The 18,482-nt window shown below is 45.9% G+C and overlaps 1 long non-coding RNA gene across 1 annotated transcript; it reads left to right on the forward strand.

The window, feature by feature from the left end:
• Positions 1 to 507: 507 nt before the first annotated feature.
• LOC146802399 (uncharacterized) lies at positions 508 to 7,083 on the forward strand. The gene is made up of 2 exons (XR_014967755.1): positions 508 to 3,009; positions 3,132 to 7,083. It is a non-coding gene; the product is annotated as an uncharacterized LOC146802399 (long non-coding RNA).
• Positions 7,084 to 18,482: the final 11,399 nt, after the last annotated feature.

Here is an 18,482-nt window from a genome sequence, read left to right on the forward strand (position 1 = left end):
AGCGATTTGGGGAATTCCTATGCACCCAGATAAACAAGGAAGTTAAATGACTACATTTGTCTGGAAGCTGTGTGTCAGGGAGGTTGTGGTGCAACTACCTTAATTGAAAAAAGAAGGGCCACAAATACTGCTATAAATACTGAGGTGGGCTAAGAATACATTGATAGGTCAGTATCCACACAAACCAGATTACTGAGGCACTGGAATTAGCTAAATTCATCTCACACATGGTCTGACTAGGAAATGTGTCCCTCTAGGATTGAACTGTCACCAATAACCATAACCCATGTCTCTTCTTTGTTTTAGACATATCCTGTACGTTAATGTTATCTGGACATGGAAGTCCCCAAACATGGGACTTTGCCTATCACACATGCAGATGTATGTGTGCAAGCCTGACAAGAAATAAGATAAACAGGAGATTAAATGTAGATGTTGTGAGAAACTGGGTTACTGGTTGAGGGGGGGGGGGGCATTTTCAAGCAGCAACCACAATGCATGTGTAATGGCAGGGTTTTTGGCTTTATTTAGCAGTGATAATAGATCATTATTCTTGCTCGCATCTAGTATAGGCATTCTTAGCCTGTGTTGGCCCTTTTAAGCCCTTTTTCCAGACCTAGAAGAGGATAGCTGCTTAATATGCCTTTATTCTTGACTTTAACCTGTCTATTGCCTATTGGCTTTGACATATTAGACATATTGGTATGGTTCATGTAGGTATTCTGACAGAGCTAAGGAGCATTTCACCCCTTTCAGGCCTACAGGCCTAGAGCTAGAGGGACTCCATCTTGATGAAGCTGAGAGGCTTTTCAGGGCAAAGGCAATGTTTATAGTTATAACTGTTGTTCGCCCTAAGCGGACCGGAGAGAACCGGCCAGAGCTGAATCTAATCAGGAATTGTTCCCGGGCTCAGGTCTCTAGACGAAACAAGCAGACTGGTCACTGTGGAGGCGTCTGGCGCAAGGAGCCTGGGGCATGGGATTGGTGGGAAGCAGCTGCTGGCTGGAACTTTCCATGGGGAAACAGCATTCTATATCAGTGAAGTGCAGAGGCGGAGTCAGTGAGTCAGTCAGAGGGCAGTCGAGGAGAGAGTCCAGCAGCAGAGAGAGGAGAGCAGTGGAGTGGAGTTGGCAGAGAGAGAGAGAGAGAGAGTTCAATCTGGAGAAGAGCTGAGTTGAATATTGAGCTGGAACTGAAGGAAGCAGTCAGAAGCAGTTGCTTATCAGGAAGAGGTGTGAATAGCTGGAGTCTGAAGTAATGCCTTTTAGAAGGGACGGAGGAGAGATCGTGGACTAACCTATGGGAGCAGATGGAGTTAATTGGACATTGGCGCAGAGACAGAGTGAATAAGCTAGTGGAATGAACAGTGATCAGAGCGGCAGGAACCATTAAGAGTGAAGACGCAAGGTGGAGAGACAGTTCGTGTGGGGGAGAGGAGTCCAGAGGCAGAGCGATCAGCGCAGAGGTGTACCCAAGAGTGCAGGAGAGAGAGAGAGCATGAGATGAGCCAAGGCACAGACGAGAGAGGAACCCAGATGACAGCTAGAGCAACACCTCACACTAACCAGGTGATGTCGTATTCATCACATTAGCTACACTTAATCTTTTCCCTTTCAGCGGAGTGTTCCTGTTATGTGTAATCCTTCTCTTTTAAGTAGTGTGTTCTACCTATAGCCTTTGTTAGATTTGTATTAATGTTTATATTACTGTAATAAATGACCCCCAGTTTATAACAAACTGGTGTGTAGCCCCTATTCTTGTTAATTGAAGGTAAATGAAGCTCCTAGGTGAGCACTAGGCGCGTGAATGGATGAGTAATCCCAATCAGGTAAGTGGTGATCACATAAATAGGGAGTGAGTGGACCTTTGATGCCAAGAGCAGGTAATACACAATAATCTGGACCCATATCCAAAGTTATTATTGTAGTTGCATCCCGAGTAGACAGCTGAGATAATATCCCAATGTATATATATATATGTATAGGTGTTCATAGGAATGTGGTCGTCGTTGATATGCGGCGTTAATGAGAGCGCTGAGAAGGATTATCAGCGTGTAGGACTGCCGGATTGCAGTTCGTGTATAAGTGAGAGCGGCGGGAGGGATACCGCCGTGTAGGTTTTGCAGGATCGCGAACAATTTGGGAGAAGAGAGCACTGGGTTCTGCAGGCCCGTGTGTAGATACGCCGGATTGCGTATCAGATCTGCCCTAGGGTAGAACGGTCTGGGTCAGGGTGACCGCGAGGCCAACTGATGTGAATAAGATATTGTAGAAAGTCCATATATGTATATTGTCATTCCCCATTCTTAGGTGCGACCTGTATATTTATCTTTATATCTACCCATTGTAAATATGATCTAAGAAGGGAAGGTGAGTACGTTTTGGCTGGGTCACAGGGGCCCCTGGGGGCTGATCCCATCTAAACAGAAAATCCAGCCATTACATTTTGGCGTAGTCGGACAGTTTACGAATCCTGTGTGACCTCCATGTGCTTAGATTGTTTCCCATGTGTTGTGAGTGAGTGCCATGAACGCCATTACATTTTGGCGTAGTCGGCATCTTACGAATCCTGTGTGACCTTGCCATGTGCTTAGATTGTTTCCCATGTGTTCTGAGGGAGTGCCCTGAACGCTAGTTCCATCTGGCGTAATGTTGCAGTTTATGTAGCCTGTTAGACCTATTGGCTTGAACAGTTGCAGCGTGAGGAGATTGTATTACATCATGGCATTTGGTTTATTCAGGGTGGAAGGAATGGTTTTCATCTTGGTGTTTAAACTGTCAGAGTTGAAGGATGACATTACATGAGGAAGCCAGTTACATCTATGTGATGGTTCAATTGTATAATTGTGTGTAAAAAATGCTTTTAAATTGCCCATTCAATTGCTTGCTGCATCTGCTTATGCTGTGCAATGTGAAATGTGTTCATTGTTCTATGATCTGTGGAGTTCTGTGAATATAGCTCCTTGTAAATATGACTTGTGAATAGCGCCATATTAATGTGACTTGTGAGGTGCAGGTTCTCATGTTGATTTATTGTGTTCCTTATGCATTGCGCCTTGGATACATTGTTTGTGAAAAGATTGTCTTGTAAATATGACTTGTGAATAGCGCCATATTATTGTGCTTTGTGAGGTGCAGGTTCTCATGTTGATTTATTGTGTTCCTTGTGCATTGCGCCTTGGAAATGTTGTTTGTGAAAGGCTTGTCTTGTAAATATGGCTTGTGAATAGCGCCATGTGGTCATGGCTTGGACAGGGCATGTTATCATTACGTTTGGCAGGAGAGAGCTGGATCTTTCTCGGGTGCTTGGGGATAACGTTTTGAAAATATGTGTACGTGTTATCTGTAAACGTGAAGAGATGTGCTCATGACTTTCCCATGTATCCATGGACATTGGGGAATGATTGTGCTTGAGCTGCCAAAGGGTTAATATCTTGAGTTGAGATGGCAGCCTTTATTTTTTACATGCTGTCAACATGCATGGTTATCTGACCTGACTATAAAAGTCAGTGAATTATTTTACGGATTTTTGATGGTTTGATTTTGACTTTTTTTTTTGGTTCCTTGGTCAGCCTATGTGCTTTGTCAGCTTCTTGACGGAAAGGTAACATCTTGTGTTTTGAGAAGGGTTCTGTTCATTTCACATTCCTTTTGAAATGCGTCTACGAATTTGTGTGGGTTTGCCTTGGAACTGATGTGGTTATAAATCAACCAGTCGGATTAAGGAGGGAGCTGTGTTCTTTTAAAATGAGTGAAATGTTGAAAAAAAATGGCCCTGCTAGAAGTGCACGCTACGGAGCTGTTTTCATTAATTATTTCTTTGAGGGTTTTCCATCTAGAAAGGTATGTGCTGGTTGCAATGATCACAGGTTGAGAATAATCAATCTTGCCCGACAGTGCATGGTAACATGTGCTTTTAATTAGTGAAAGGCAACCGTGTGCCTTTGAAAAACTATAAAATGTAACATTATTATTTTCCCAAATGTAAATTAAAATGTATTCTTTTATAAATGTGTCAGCAAAACATTAGATTAAATACAATGTTGAAATGTATCTGCATTTTATGTTGTTTTACAAATTATTTCTCTTTCAGCAGCTGACAATGGACCATGTTAATTCGTTTTTTTTTCCCAAATGCAGAATGTATAATCTTGTGTGCATAAGTTAGACACAAGTCTTTTTAGAAACTGGAGCTTTTAAGTAGCAGTACATTGTAATAGAATTGTTTTTTTTTAACATGCTGGCTTTCGTTAGTTAGCACATTCAGGCCTGGGAACAAAACTTACAAGGAATTTGTTTTTTTGACCTTGGCAGACCAGCTGGTCTGCGCAGACGAATTCTTTTTTTTTTTTCATTCTGCAAGCTCCGATCACGTCCCTGTTTCGTTATGATTGGCTATAATCCAATTTTCTTCCGCGGACGGCTTGTTTATATAAGGGCGGGAGACCTGGCTCTTCTTTTCGATAATGAAAGGCACCCGGGGTGCTTTTTAAATGGAAAATTTTATTTTACAAGAATAATGATACTTCTTCTCTTGTTTCTAGGATTGCTGCAGTTGGGGTGCGTGCGTGCGTCTGCCCACTCCCTTTATTTGTTTTAGCTTTTTATTTTCATGTTATTATTTTAGTTTATTGTTTTGGATGATGGAACAAGACCAGACCAGACCAGACCAGACCGGGTGATGGATGGCCCATTGGAGGAAGTACCGAGGATGCAGGGTGGTGGCCTACACTGAAGAATTTGGACATTGATTTATAGCTTGGACAATCAGGCCCCACTTTTCAAGCAACAAAAAAAAAAAATGCCTGCGATTTTGACATCACTACAAGCAGGCCCCACTTTTAAAAAATTTTTGTCACCTATTATAGTTTTTCCAAATGAAGGACTTTTTTTTTTGTTGAATGGTGGTGCACACATGTGTTCCACAGTATGTAAAATGGCTGTTTTAGGATTGGTGTTACACCAGCTATCTTGTAGAAATTGGGTTGTTTTTTACTGTTCTTATATTTTACTGGGTGGTTACCTTAAAATTTGGATTGTTCTGGGTAGAGTGTTTTTTAGTATGATTGTGTATTAATGTTTGCCCAGACCTTGCAATTGTATTTCTCGGATTTCACTTTAAATTGACAAATGTCAGCAGGTAGGCCTCATTTAGGCCTATTGTTATTTTCATCTCACATATTAGCACCTACACCAATAGTTTCATGAGTCATCATTAGCTTAAGTTGCCTATAGTACGTAAGGCTCATTTAGGCCCTTTCTTGTTCTCTCATTAGGAGTTGAAACACATTTAGTTCTTAAGTTGACAATGGTAGGTAGGTCTCATTTAGCCTTAAGTTGTCCGAAGTAGGCCCATTTAGGCCCCTTGCTGTTTTCATTCAACACATAAGTCCCTACATCACTAGATTTCACCAGTTATCATTAGAAGTTGAGGAACATTTAGTTTGAGGATGCTTTGGTTAGTTTCTTTCGTTATCAGATCCAATCTCAGATATTTTCAGCATTCGAGTCAAGGGTGCTTTGATTTGTTTTTAGGTTTCTATTCCCTACAATTGAGTTTCAGGTGGAATTTTCTTGAGTTGTCATTGTTTTTAGGGAGTTTTTTAGGTTTTGATTTGTTGATAGATTTTGTTGATGTTTGTTTATTTAGATGTTATTGTTTGTCAGATGTTCGCAAGATAAGGATCTAAGGGTGGATGGCAGAGATATTTAGCAGTGATATAGATCTTAGTCTTGCTCACATCTAGGATAGGTATTTTTAGCCTATGTTGAATAGATTATGTTGATGTTTGTTTAGATGGTTGTTGGTGTTTATAAGATGCTCGCAAGATAAGGATCTAGGGTGCAATGTAATGGCAGGGTTTTTGGCTTTATTTAGCAGTGATAATAGATCATTATTCTTGCTCGCATCTAGTATAGGCATTCTTAGCCTGTGTTGGCCCTTTTAAGCCCTTTTTCCAGACCTAGAAGAGGATAGCTGCTTAATATGCCTTTATTCTTGACTTTAACCTGTCTATTGCCTATTGGCTTTGACATATTAGACATATTGGTATGGTTCATGTAGGTATTCTGACAGAGCTAAGGAGCATTTCACCCCTTTCAGGCCTACAGGCCTAGAGCTAGAGGGACTCCATCTTGATGAAGCTGAGAGGCTTTTCAGGGCAAAGGCAATGTTTATAGTTATAACTGTTGTTCGCCCTAAGCGGACCGGAGAGAACCGGCCAGAGCTGAATCTAATCAGGAATTGTTCCCGGGCTCAGGTCTCTAGACGAAACAAGCAGACTGGTCACTGTGGAGGCGTCTGGCGCAAGGAGCCTGGGGCATGGGATTGGTGGGAAGCAGCTGCTGGCTGGAACTTTCCATGGGGAAACAGCATTCTATATCAGTGAAGTGCAGAGGCGGAGTCAGTGAGTCAGTCAGAGGGCAGTCGAGGAGAGAGTCCAGCAGCAGAGAGAGGAGAGCAGTGGAGTGGAGTTGGCAGAGAGAGAGAGAGAGAGAGTTCAATCTGGAGAAGAGCTGAGTTGAATATTGAGCTGGAACTGAAGGAAGCAGTCAGAAGCAGTTGCTTATCAGGAAGAGGTGTGAATAGCTGGAGTCTGAAGTAATGCCTTTTAGAAGGGACGGAGGAGAGATCGTGGACTAACCTATGGGAGCAGATGGAGTTAATTGGACATTGGCGCAGAGACAGAGTGAATAAGCTAGTGGAATGAACAGTGATCAGAGCGGCAGGAACCATTAAGAGTGAAGACGCAAGGTGGAGAGACAGTTCGTGTGGGGGAGAGGAGTCCAGAGGCAGAGCGATCAGCGCAGAGGTGTACCCAAGAGTGCAGGAGAGAGAGAGAGCATGAGATGAGCCAAGGCACAGACGAGAGAGGAACCCAGATGACAGCTAGAGCAACACCTCACACTAACCAGGTGATGTCGTATTCATCACATTAGCTACACTTAATCTTTTCCCTTTCAGCGGAGTGTTCCTGTTATGTGTAATCCTTCTCTTTTAAGTAGTGTGTTCTACCTATAGCCTTTGTTAGATTTGTATTAATGTTTATATTACTGTAATAAATGACCCCCAGTTTATAACAAACTGGTGTGTAGCCCCTATTCTTGTTAATTGAAGGTAAATGAAGCTCCTAGGTGAGCACTAGGCGCGTGAATGGATGAGTAATCCCAATCAGGTAAGTGGTGATCACATAAATAGGGAGTGAGTGGACCTTTGATGCCAAGAGCAGGTAATACACAATAATCTGGACCCATATCCAAAGTTATTATTGTAGTTGCATCCCGAGTAGACAGCTGAGATAATATCCCAATGTATATATATATATGTATAGGTGTTCATAGGAATGTGGTCGTCGTTGATATGCGGCGTTAATGAGAGCGCTGAGAAGGATTATCAGCGTGTAGGACTGCCGGATTGCAGTTCGTGTATAAGTGAGAGCGGCGGGAGGGATACCGCCGTGTAGGTTTCGCAGGATCGCGAACAATTTGGGAGAAGAGAGCACTGGGTTCTGCAGGCCCGTGTGTAGATACGCCGGATTGCGTATCAGATCTGCCCTAGGGTAGAACGGTCTGGGTCAGGGTGACCGCGAGGCCAACTGATGTGAATAAGATATTGTAGAAAGTTCATATATGTATATTGTCATTCCCCATTCTTAGGTGTAATCTGTATATTTATCCTTATATTTACCCATTGTGAATATGATCTAGGAAGGGAAGGTGAGTACGTTTTGGCTGGGTCACAGGGGCCCCTGGGGGCTGATCCCATCTAAACAGAAAATCCAGCCATTACAGCATGTCAGAGTGAGGCACAAGCAAACCCCAAATAAACCTGTGCTCAGACCTTTGGTAGCTTGGCACAGAGCTGTCAGGCTCGACTTAGATGCAAAGTTTCAAGTATTTGTGCAGCGCTTCAAAGAGTAGTAAAGTAAAAACACAACACAAGAAAAATCTGACACAATTTAAAGAAATAGAGTAAACTTCAATACATTATTTGTGACCAAAATTACAAAAATCCAATCCATAGAACTGGAGACATTGAATTGTAAAGATTTAAGTGAAAATTGTGCAAAAAATGCACAATGCGCCACCCGCAGCAATATGGCCATGTGAGACCATGAGAAAGTCTCAAGTCCGGTTTGACTGCAAAGGAGTGTGGGTCAGGTATGGGGACCAGGATAGTCCCACTGATAACTTACCTTCTGAGCCCATTGCAAAGAGTCCTGTTCATGGTGGAGGGGGCTGAGAAGAGCAGAGAAGCATTTTGGATGGTCATTGAAATAGCACGAAGAGTAGGCCTGGTGTTGCGGACGGTTGTCGCTCTAGCATGAAGATCCTGTTGTTCTTGCGAGTAGGAAGGCAAGAGCTCCATGGTGTTGCTCCTCAGAGGGGTCGATTCTGTAGCGTAAAGAGTCGGGTTGATAGACGTTTACGTTAGCGAGGTGTACGAGTGGAAATGTTTAGCTGCCATTGGGCAAGATCACAGTCGGGAAGCGCCCAAAAAGTTCAATTCGACGTCTCCGAGACCACAACAAGTATCCAGGACCTGAGGAGTACCACTTCGGAGTCAAGGGCCTACTTGAGCCAGAAATGGGTGTTGATTCTGGTAGATGGAATACTGTAATTAATACAACACAAAATAATCATAAAGACAAATGGCGTACCAAAACCAATGAAATATGGAATAATATGAAATTATAATACACACTTAGAATTAATCAAATAATAGCAGACAATTAACTAAATTCAATGAGCTATACACAAAGCAATATCGAATGACATTCTCCAATTAAAGGAATGAGGAGCACATCAATGTAGAGGCAGCATCACACCATGTCTGAGTCATAGGCTTGCCGTGGGTATTCCGATGCCGGTGGGAGCTCTCATGAATATAGTCACCCTTCTATGGTGGTAGGTGGTTGGGCGACTCTTGAGCCCGAGCCTCAATGTACGTAGTATATAAACTCCAGAAGTTCTTTGGTCAGTTTCGAGGTGGTGGTAGTTCACTGTACGCTCCTGTTTGTGTGTTACAGTTCATCATATCTCTAGTCCGTTGTGTTAGTGAGGGGGGGGCCGCGGGACCAGTGCATTGCAAGGACGCGATAAGAAACTAGTGGGGCCATGTCGACTAGGCATCTGATGGGTTTCTGCAATCTTTTTGAATAGCCGAGTAGGGCTCGCAGCGGGTCGGGCTGATCACTTCTTGTGTGACTGCACTTATTTCGGCAAAGACTTGTAGCCAAAAGGTCACAATAGTGGGGCAAAGCCACGCCAGGTTTATAAACTCGGCTTCGCTCCTCCCACATCTCTCACAATCGGCTGTGTCATGGAACCCAAATCTGCGCAATCGCACAGGTGTATGATAGGTTCTGTTAGGAAATTTTAACTGTATGAGGTGGTGCTGACCATTAAGAGAGATGTGCTGGGTGGCCTCGCAGCAATATGTCCACATGCTATCATCTATGGTGATCTCTAAGTCAGTCTGCCACTCAAGCTAGGCTTTGACATAGTGGTTTCAGCTCAGTTCCTGTGTCTTAGAGTATATTTGTGATACCAGTCTCTTCGGGGAGTTTGCTCGCAGCAGAGCTGAAAAAGAGTGCACCTCCGGGGGTTCCTGTAAGTCATCCCCAAGTAAATCCCACAGTGCGCTTTGGGCCCTGAAATAGTGAAATGTGGTTAAAGCGGTTGGTGGAGGTTCGACCAATAAAAAGCCATCCCCGTCCATACCCACCCCGTCATCAAAGAAATCACCTATTGTGTCCTATCCCAGGGAGTGTAGTGCCACTATCATTTCTGAAGTGGTAAGGGTCGGGAGCAACTCACTTCAAGCAATGGGGGGATGGGAGAATATAATATGGAGAGTGCTCGTCGATTAAGGAGGTTATGCCAAACATGTGCGGTGGTGTTAATCGAATCTAGGATCCCAGTGGTGCGGCATGGTGCGTGAAACAATACCGTTGCCAAATGGGCAGGGGCCTGCGACAGTCGCTCTATGTGTAGGTGTGGAGGAGGTGACTGCTGTAGTATAGGTCGGGGTCTGGGGCTCCCAGCCCTCCCATGGAGTACGGTAAGACCAGGATCTTCCAACTCACCCGCGGCTGTTTGTCGGCCCAGGCCAACTTAATCAGCAGTTTTCTAAGAGATTTGAAGAAGTGTGCCGGTAATACCATTGGAATTTTGAGAAACAGAAATAAGAATCTGGGGAGGACCACCATTTTCATGAGAGATATTCTGCCTAATAGGGAGAGGGGGAGATGGAACCACCTTGAAATATCTTCCTCAAGCTTAGAGCTAGTGCTGCTGTAGTTTTCTCTGAACAATAGCTCAGGGTCTGTGTGTATCTGAATTCCCAAATAGCGTAATGGGTCTGGGGACCACTGTAGGGGAAAGTCCAACACCTCAGGTAGCGTCACCGGGGTGAGAGGGAATATGACCGACTTCTCCCAGTTAAATTTCAACCCTGAAAATTCACCAAATCTCACCACTTCACGCAGGATGGGGGACATATTTTGAGCTTGATCGCGAATATATAGAAGGGTATCGTCCGCATACGCCGAAATGATAAGGTGTACCCGGGAAACCAGATCCACCTGTTGTTGTAAATTGAAACAACGATGTGATTAAGAATTTACTAAAGACATGAATTCTCTTACTTTAGAGTATGTTTCTTCTGTTATGTTGACTGAAGTTCGGAATCCATTTTGTATTATCATTTCTCCACGTGCTCAACACGAGAAGAGTCCAACCTGTTAGTTGCTCTTGTAATCTGCCTAGTAACAGCCTATAAATAGCTCCTTTGTCCATTTGGCGCATGCCCAGACTTGACCACATCTGTTATCAGTTAGCCTTGCTTGACCATGTCTTCGCGGGCTCAAGGAGTGTGTTAGCTCCGCCCATATATTGATTCAGTATCGAAAATGACCATAAAAGGTAATGTTCTTCGGCCTCATGTTGTATCCACCCACTTATGAGCCCCTCTATTGTGTATAAAAGGGGACCATGTACGCAAGTTCTTTGTGCTACTCTATGCAATACTGAAGAGTGTTGTATGGATTGTAGGACCACCCTTAAGGGTTAATAAACCTTGTCTTTGTACTTTGCAGTTTCCGTGCCAACTTCCTTACAGATTCCATTGCAGGAGAGCGAACCCTTGTGTCCTGCGGGCCTAGCTGGGGCCTGTATTCATCAATTGGCGCCCGTCACGTGGGGCTCATCGGCGACTCGGATGCTCGAAGGACTGGTCGCGACGAAGGTGAGGAATTTGGCCGGGGATGTGATCACTGCCAGCGGCGGTTTAGCCCTGGCATCCCGAGGTTTTTCTTCCTTCCCTTCCGAGCTGACCGTCTGGGTGGCGCCGGTCCTCGACTGAGACCTCTTCTGTCGGTCCTGCCGTGAAAGCCGTTTGGGCGATTTTGGAGCTTGGCAGTTGGAATCTGGACTCTTGATTGGTAAGAACCGTTGTACGGTACTTGCTCCGAGTTTTTTGAAGCCTGGTTTGGCTATTTGAGTTTGAATTGTGATGACTGGTCATATTTTGTATTGGTTATTGTGAAAATATATGCGTTGCAACACATATAGGCAGGTAATGTGGAGAGATTTCTCCGGAGCTGTGTAACTCTGAACGGCGCAACGATTAAGTGCCATTTTCTTTATAATATTGCATATTTTGCATTATTTTTGAGCATGCCTGCTTTTAGCGCACTCCGTAAGTGGTGCTGCTGCTTTGGAAACCGGTTGAACCTCGAGGAATCTGCTCCGGCTCCCCCAGAGGGGACTCCTAATAGGGATATGTATGTGAAGCATGGTCTTTCTTCCATAATGTACAGCACAGTATGGAGGAAATATACTAAGAAGGATCCTGAGTTACGATGGCCTTTGTATGGATCGTTTGATATACGTAAGATTGAGTATGTGGAACAATGTATGTGTAAACGGCGTGCTCGTCAGGATATGTTTGAGTGTGTGCGGTTGTGGGTGAAGGAAGTGCGTGAGCGAGAGAAGCGTGAGAAAGCGCTGTTTGATAAAGAACAACGGAAGAATGATCATGTGCGAGCACAGGAAGCAAGGCGTCGGGAGGACAGAGAACAGACGGAGAAACAAGAGAAAGAGCGTAGGCTGCAAGTCTCGGGTCAATATGCTGTTCGGCAGCCACTTTATCCTGTCCTTCATAATCTTGATGATGATTTTTATTTACTAGATCGCTCTCCGCCCCCTTATGTTGGCGCGTCTGCCCCGAGGCCACAAGATTCTGACCCGGCTCCGGGTAAGGTAGATACGCGGTCCATGCTATCGGCTGAGCGAATGGGTGAGCTTCGGCACGTTTCTTTCCGTGCACTGAAGGGCAAGGTGTCCCTGGATGAATTGTTCCATACTTGGGGGCTGTGGCAGGATAGAGAGAAATTGTATTTTTTGGGCCATTTCGCTGATGAAGTGATTGCTGCTTTCCGGAAAGTTTCCAGTGTCTTTGAGCCTGACGATGTGGTGTCAGATGCTAAAGCATTGCGTAACGGTGTTTTTCCTTCCTCCAAGGCTCCTGATACGGCTCGGCGGCTGTTCGCATTACGGGACGCGGTGCTGGGCCTTAAAGAAAAAGCGCGCCAACAAACGGGGGAGGAGCAGCAGTCGGATTCGTGTACAGCAGAGGGCCACTCATCCACCTCCCAGTCAGATAAGAATGTCATAGTGCATGCTAAACCAATGCGAGAGGCGGCGCCTTTGTATGTTCCTCCTAAAGGAGCGGGGACTAGCTCGGACATCACCTCCGCTGATGCTAAGGGATATTTTGTGTATAATTGGGTTTATACTCCTTGGCATAGAGCTGATGTTATGGCATTGAAGAATGCATTGCCTGACCCCCGCAAGAATCCAGCGGCCTTTTACGAAGAAGTCGAGGGGGCCTTGAATTCTTGCGTTATGACCTTAGCGGATATAGACCTGTTCTTTGGTCTTATTCTACCACCGGATATGTGGCGATCTGTCCGAAAAGTGGATGATATAGCTGCTTTTAAGGCTCGGTGGTCTGACCTTGAGGATGAGGATAGGGAACGGAAGCCCGCGCAGAAACCACCCCAGAGCATCTTAGATCTCCCCACCGCTATTCTGACTAAGCTGAAGACAATTATCCCCCCTAAAAAGATTGACTGGAATATGTTAGCTTCATGTAAGCAGAAAGTTGACGAGTCAGTTAAAGACTTCTTTACGCACTTTGAGGAGACGTTTCATGACTTTAGTGGCCAGTCGCTTATGGATGATACGGGTCGACACCTTTTCGCTGATAAATATGTGGCTAATCTGCTGCCGGCAGTTGCGGCCCGTCTAAAAGCGAGTGAGAGTTCTTGGTCCTCCGCGACCCCGACGGCCCTCCTGACTATAGCTCAGTATTACGAGCGTCAGGAGCAAGAAGCAAAAGGCCAGGAGGAAAAGAAATCGAAAGATCTAAAAACAAAGGTGATGTTGGCACAGGTATATGGCCCGCCCCGACGGGGTGTTAATAGAGGTAGGGGTGGATTTTATGGTCCTCCCTCGGGCCGATCTGATTTGAATAGGAATCAATGTGCGTATTGTAAGCAATCGGGACATTGGGCTAGAGATTGCCCGGCGTTGCACGCTTCGCGGCAGGGGCATAGTCAGGGTGGCCCGAGAGGTAGAGGGGGTTTCTCGAACTTTAGAGGGAATTCTAACGATCACGCTCGTTTTGACTCTGCTGGGCAGCAACGAGATAGATCAAATGTTTTCGATCGACAGCATCAGTATCAAGTATCGGGGATTGACCGTTCGGGGTACCATGATTCTCAGCATGCATAGGAATGCGTTGGATGGGGGTTAGAATCAGTTGAGGTGCCGGTTGATCAGAAGGGTCCTTATGTATTGGCTGAAGTTTTGGGCTCTACTGATCAGTTCCTAGTGGATACAGGAGCGACACGTAGTGCGCTGTCTAAGCAATTGGTTCCGAGGGCTCCCCCATCTGGCTTAATGGTTACATCGGTAGGGTTTGACGGTACACTCTCCCGAAGCCCTCTTTCGCAGCCCCTCACATTTCAGGTTGATTCTTTTTCTGCTTGGGAAAAAGGGGGTGGTGATGGACAGAGTTTCTGAATGATGCAGAATACTCTTACCAAGTCAAGAGATCATGGTTTTAATCCATCACCGTTTTTTAGCTCACTGCACCATTCCAGCTCAGAACCTGGCTACATGCAAATTAGTCTGTACCTGTCCCAGTGCATGATGGGAACAGGGCAAACCAAACTACCAAGCCAATTCTTATACTGGGAAGGAAACAAGCTTCCGGGGACCGGTTTCTGGCATCACAGCCTTCGTCGGCCCGGCTTGCCTGAATCCTGATGGTGCAATGAGCAAGGGACTCACGTCTGAGCATACCCTCCCACACTGAGTGTGGATAAAATCGATTTGGGAAAAAGGGGGTGGTGATGGACAGAGTTTCTGAATGATGCAGAATACTCTTACCAAGTCAAGAGATCATGGTTTTAATCCATCACCGTTTTTTAGCTCACTGCACCATTCCAGCTCAGAACCTGGCTACATGCAAATTAGTCTGTACCTGTCCCAGTGCATGATGGGAACAGGGCAAACCAAACTACCAAGCCAATTCTTATACTGGGAAGGAAACAAGCTTCCGGGGACCGGTTTCTGGCATCACAGCCTTCGTCGGCCCGGCTTGCCTGAATCCTGATGGTGCAATGAGCAAGGGACTCACGTCTGAGCATACCCTCCCACACTGAGTGTGGATAAAATCAGTGTGGATTCTTTTTCTGCACCCTGCCCGTTTCTGCTTGCCCCGTACACACCGGACAACATTATGGGCCTTGATATGTTAAAGCATTTTAGGGCTACGATCCGCTGCTCCCCTGCTGGTGTGCGGGTAATATTGAATGACAATTACCCCCGGTCTGAACGGATGTGTGTGGTCTCAGAGGATGCTCTGTTAGCTACCCTCCCTCGTGCTTTGTGGGCCACTTCGGATACTGATGTGGGACAAATGGTGATTCCGCCGGTCCACATTAGTGTCCAGGGGGGGGCGGTGTTCCCACGCCTCCCACAGTATCGTATTTCCCAGGAGGGCGAGGAGGCTCTCATACAGATAGTGCAGGATTTGATTAAGGTGGGGGTAGTGGAGGAAGTTCCCTACAACATCTGTAACAGCCCGATTCTCCCCATTTTGAAAAAGGACACGGATGCCAGAGTTTATCGGTTTATAATTGATTTAAGGGAAGTAAACAAGATCGTGATACCTCAGTACCCAGTGGTTTCTGATATCACGACGTTGCTTACTTTGGTCCCGCCTACGGCGACCATGTTCTCAGTTATCGATTTGAAAAATGCCTTCTTTTCCATTCCCATTCACCCCGATAGCCGATATCTTTTTGGGTTTACTTTAAATAATAGATCTTACCGTTTTTGTAGGATCCCTCAGGGCTACACAGAAAGCCCTAGCATTTACAGTCAGGCTTTGAAAAGACAATTGGATTCCTTTGTTCTGCTCGAGGGGGTCGCCCTCATTCAATATGTCAATGACATCTTGCTGGCGGCTGACACCTTGGAGTTGTGTGAGAAGAGTACGTTATCCTTACTTTCCTTTTTGGCATCCCACAATCATAAGGTATCTAGGAAGAAATTGCAGTTCTGTAGACCAAAGGTGACTTATCTGGGTCACCTTTTGTCTAAGGAGGGACGTGCACTCACACCGGATCGTATCCAAGTAATTTTGGACACACCGACACCGTCCACGCAGAAGGATGTGCGTGCATTTTTGGGTCTTGTTTCCTTCTGTAGGCAGTGGATATTGGGGTTTTCACATATAGCTAAGCCATTGTTAGCCCTTTTGACAAAAGACACGCCTATCCCGATCCCTTGGTCAGATGAGTGTGACGCTGCTTTTCAGCAATTACGACAGGCCCTCTGTTCAGCACCAGTGTGAGGGACCCCTGATTACGCGAAACCCTTTTCGTTGTATGTGCATGAGAAAGATGGATGTGCATTATCAGTTTTAGTACAGATGCATGGCGATAAGCAGCGCCCTTGTGCATATTTTTCGGCTGTACTTGATCCTGTCGCCCGAGCATTACCAGGGTGTTTTCGCTCGGTCGCGGCGACAGCTGTGTCAATACGCCAAAGCGAGGGAATTGTGTTATCTCATAAGTTGTTGGTATTAGTCCCCCACGCTGTTGATGCCCTGCTTAATCAAACAAAGACGCAGCATTTGACCAGTGCCCGTTTAACGGGATATGAGTTGACGCTCTTGGCTCCTCATATTACGTTGAAAAGGTGCGTAACGTTAAACCCGGCAACATTGTTGCCATACCCTGAGACCCAGTCTGAAGCGCGAAAAGCACATGATTGTATTCTTGTGACTGAGGAACAAACAAAGGGTCGTATTGATCTCCAGGATACGCCCTTTCCAGATGTAGATGGAGAACTGTGGGTGGACGGATCATGCCTGAAGCTACCAGATGGTACGACTTCAGCGGCGTATGCAATTACCACATTACAAACAATAGTGGAGACAGCACGCATACCACAGAAATCAGCTCAAGCAGCGGAACTGATAGCATTAACACGAGCATGTGAGCTCAGTACAGGATTGTGTGTGAATGTTTATACAGATAGCCGCTATGCCTTCGGAGTAGCGCATGACTTTGGCCTGCTCTGGAAGGAGAGAGGGTTTTTAACGTCACATGGAGTGCTGATAATGCATGGAGAGTTAGTTCATAACCATTTAACTGCATTGACGTATCCGAAGAAAATTGCCATCGTTAAATGTAGCGCCCATAGGAAAGTAGTTGATAAAGTTGGAGAAGGGAATGCGTTAGCGGACCGAGTGGCACGGGAGACTGCGATGCAGCCCGGTGCTACTGCCATGTATGTAGTAAAGTCACAGGTGGAAAGATGGCATGATGCGAAGGAGGAAGTGTGAGAAATGCAAAGGACCGCTTCTGATAAAGAGCGGGAGCAATGGGCAAGCGAGGGAGAATTGGATGATGAAGGCTGCTGGAGAAATAAGCAGATGGATAGATGGAAATTACCCACGGCCTTCGTACAACCTATGGTCCAGATGGCACATGGGCTAGCACATGTTGGGGCTTCCGCAATTGTGAAATTGCTTACTCAAGTTTGGGAGCATCCAGAGATTGCTAGCATGGCAAAGAGGGTGGTGCAGACCTGTATGATCTGCCTGAGGTACAACCCAGGAAAGGGTACTCGAACTCCAGCAGGAGGATTTGTGACACCTACTGCACCCTTCGAGGTTTTGCAGATGGATTACATCCAGCTTGAGCGCTGTAGCAATTTGAAGTATGTTCTAGTAGTGGTTTGCGCCTTCAGTAAGTGGGTTGAAGCGTACCCTACGAAAGACAATACTGCAATGACTACTGCGAAGCTGCTGTTGAAGGAGTTCTTCCCTCGATATGGCGTTTGCAGACTTCTGTGGAGTGATAATGGGCCCCACTTTGTAGCGGATGTTATAAAGTACGTCTTGAAGGGCCTGGGCATCACCCAGAAGTTCCACGCAGTATTCCACCCTCAGTCTGCAGGATTAGTTGAGAAGTATAATGGTACACTGAAGCTCAAGATCGCTAAAATTCAAGCTTCGACGTCTTTGACTTGGCCAGATGCTTTACCGCTGGCGTTATTGTCAATTAGGTCGGTACCACACTCTCGAACCGGTCTTACACCGTATGAGATTGTCTTTGGACGCCCAATGAATATTTGGGGTCCACCAAAACCTAAGGCTGTGTACGATGTACCTTGTGTAATGATGAACGATTATCTGGCACAGTTAACGGATAACTTGGTTTCTATTCATCAACAGGTCCGAGAGGCGCTCCCTGATCGGTCTACCGGTGAAGGACATGGTCTCCGACCTGGCGACCATGTGATGGTAAAAATCTTCGACAGGACAAACAGCTTGGAACCGAGATGGGTGGGTCCTGAGCAGGTCCTCCTTGCAACGAGGACGGCTGTGCGAGTTTCCAACAGAAAGAATTGGATCCATTCCCTGCACTGTCGGAAGGTGCCGCCTGGATTGGTGGAACCTGCCGTGCTGACCGATCAACGAGAAATCCTGGCTGCAGAGACAGGCCGTGCTGCGGAGCCAAACGCCACTGAGGAGCTCTTTCCGGACCACGCGACTCCTGGAGGAAGGCAATATCATCTTAGACCAAGGAAGTGAGTTCTTCAGTACCGGGACATATTGTCAGAACGGCCCTTGGGTTAGTGAAACGGAGGGCCAATGAGGCAAGGGGGGGGGATCAGCCCTGCATTAGTGTAGCGACACCCGTCTTGGCCCGTTGGTGAAGAAATCGACCGCTGCCCAAGGAGAAGAGTTCTGACAAATCTTAAGTTTCAGGAAGATATTGGGTTTTCCTTTTATTCTATCATGGAGAGGAAAAGGATTCTTTGTGCATCAGGGTTCATGCTGACAGTAGCTATTGTTGGGATAACCACATGGTTTGTGGAGGATGGGACTCCCGC

Source organism: Triturus cristatus, chromosome 8 (genome assembly GCF_964204655.1).
Source record: "Triturus cristatus chromosome 8, aTriCri1.1, whole genome shotgun sequence".
Taxonomy (NCBI): Eukaryota; Metazoa; Chordata; class Amphibia; order Caudata; family Salamandridae; genus Triturus; species Triturus cristatus.